Below are 2,509 nucleotides of genomic sequence, written 5' to 3' on the forward strand. Positions count from 1 at the left end.
GATCGTACAGTCCTGACTGTTAAATACTGTTGGGTGGTCGCCTCAAAGTCTAAACAGGGTCCCATTTTTCAATAGTGTTTTATAAATGGTAAAGACTCTCCTCAGGTTTAATTTTTCTAGAAAGTGGCCTCCAAGAACCTATTTAGTGATTGAAATCATTGAACCATCATAACTGTTAAATAGGTACTTGTTCAAAAAGGTTAACTTCTTTGAATGTTAGTAGAGCTTTGATAGTTCTTGATTTCTCGAGAAAGTGGCCTCAGGTAGTGATTGAACCATCATGACTGAAGTCCTGATAGTTAGTTGTAAAAAAATGTAATAAAAATTTTCTGTGAGTTTAAAATAGTATCCTAGGTCCTGTTGATATAGGTCAAAAGTGAAGATGGAAAGGTAGCCGTACTGAAACTATGGTTAAAGAAGATCTAGAGTGATAATGGAAGTTTGGTAGTGAAAAATTAAAAGAAGCATCAGATGAAAATAATATCTTAATATCTTTACAGGAGGGATTAAAGCAAGGCGGGAAAAAATTGGTGAAACTATTCTAAGGGCATTGTCAGGAAGGAGAAGTAGGCCTACTGGTTTGTGGTTGATCAAGAATAGTGGTTTATTAAGAATAATGGAAACAATGATGCAAAGCTGCATCAAATGATCCAGAAATTTCCCTGAATATAAATACTCAATAAATAATATAAAGAATAATGATATTCAAACAATGTAGTGCAGAAAACACATATAATTTGTTCACCTGAGACTTCAAACTTGATCTACCGATTCCTGGCCCATCATTATCATCATTTTCAGGTATTGCATCCAAAGAAATGCATCGAATCCATTTCCTATGCGGTAGCAAGTGCACCATCTTGGTCAAAACAATGGGCCGACCCAAGCCTTTCCCAGCCACATAAACTTCGAGGAATGGTGCACTCAGACCTGAGAAAGTGGCCTCAGGTAGTGATTGAACCATCATGACTGAAGTCCTGATAGTTTGTTGTAAAAAAATGTAATCAAAATTTTCTGTGAGTTTAAACAGTATCCTAGGTCCTGTTGATATAGGTCAAAAGTGAAGATGGAAAGGTAGTCGTACTGAAACTATGGTTGAAGAAGATCTGGATTGATAATGGAAGTTTGGTGGTGAAAAATTGAAAGAAGCATCAGATGAAAAAAATATCTTAATATCTTTATAGGAGGGATTAAAGCAAGGCGGGAAAAAATTGGTGAAACTATTCTAAGGGCATTGTCAGGGAGGAGAAGTAGGCCTACTGGCTTGTGGTTGATCAAGAATAGTGGTTTATTAAGAATAATGGAAGTAATGATGCAAAGTTGCATCAAATGATCCAGAAATTTCCCTGAATATAAATACTCAATAAAGAATATAAAGAATAACGATATTCAAACAATGTAGTGCAGAAAGCACATATAATTTGTTCACCTAAGACTTCAAATTTGATCTACCAATTCCTAGCCCACCATTATCATCATTTTAAGGTATTGCATCCAAAGAAATGCATCAAATCCATTTCCTACGAGGTAGCAAGTGCACCATCTTGGTCAAAACAATGGGCTGACCCAAGCCTTTCCCAGCCACATAAACTTTGAGGAACGGTGCACTCAGACCTGAAAGGACATTAGCCTTGCTCGATAGAAGATAGGAAGATCCAACAGATATTGCAGAGGTACATTCCATGGTCCAGACCTTTTACCTAGCCTTGGGATTTTCCAAAGCCAGTCTCTCAAAATTCCCTATAACAAGGAGCTCGCCTCTATGATGGCGCTCAAAGGGCAAGCCCTCATTAGTGCGCAGATTATCGGTACTGATATAAGTTGCCTCGGCAAATTCTGTATCTACTCTGTCTCTTCGCAGCTTGCGAGAGGTCTGCTCTGCGGAAGGAATTCTGATGCCATTAACCTCAAGAACGGTTGACATGCTTCTAGCGGGAAACAAAATCGTAAAACAATCTGGTGCACTTTTAAGCAAACAGGAGTTCAATCTTAAGTATATCACTCTGACATCGAACCATGTATCTGTTACTGATTTCCCCTGAATCTCCATGGATACAAAATTGAAACAATTGAGGCTCTGTTAGATGGATTTACAGTACATAAACATCTGAAGTGTGTATTCCGATTGCAGAGAGATGATTGAACAAAATATGATCATATTGCATGAGATGTAATACATCTCTTTTATATAGAAAAACCCTTTTTTCAGAAAGAATAAAGGAAGAAAAACCCTTACATCTTCTGCAATGATCAAACTGCAAATCTGCAGAGATTCTGGCTCCATAGCAAAGGCAATATGGCATTAGAGAAAAGATCGAAGAATGGGAGCAGGATTTTTGGCCCCATATATTCATTTACAAGGAACTTCGCATCACCACCGATGGATTCAGGGACGAAATTGTTTTGGACTAGGGGGATTTGGGAAGATTTATATGGGCGTTCTCCCTAGCAGTGGCCAAGAAATCGCAGTGAAATGCATATCGAAAGAGGGAATGAAGGGGTTCGTGGG

At 38.2% G+C, this 2,509-nt stretch overlaps 1 pseudogene; it reads right to left on the reverse strand.

Moving 5' to 3' along the window:
* Positions 1 to 1,696: 1,696 nt before the first annotated feature.
* Positions 1,697 to 2,050, reverse strand: LOC149140910 (uncharacterized protein At1g01500 pseudogene; annotated as a pseudogene).
* Between the last annotated feature and the right edge of the window lie 459 nt (positions 2,051 to 2,509).

This window comes from Pinus tabuliformis, chromosome X (genome assembly GCF_031772625.1).
Source record: "Pinus tabuliformis cultivar Carrire ecotype Pingquan chromosome X, CPIR1, whole genome shotgun sequence".
In the NCBI taxonomy this organism is placed as follows: Eukaryota; Viridiplantae; Streptophyta; class Pinopsida; order Pinales; family Pinaceae; genus Pinus; species Pinus tabuliformis.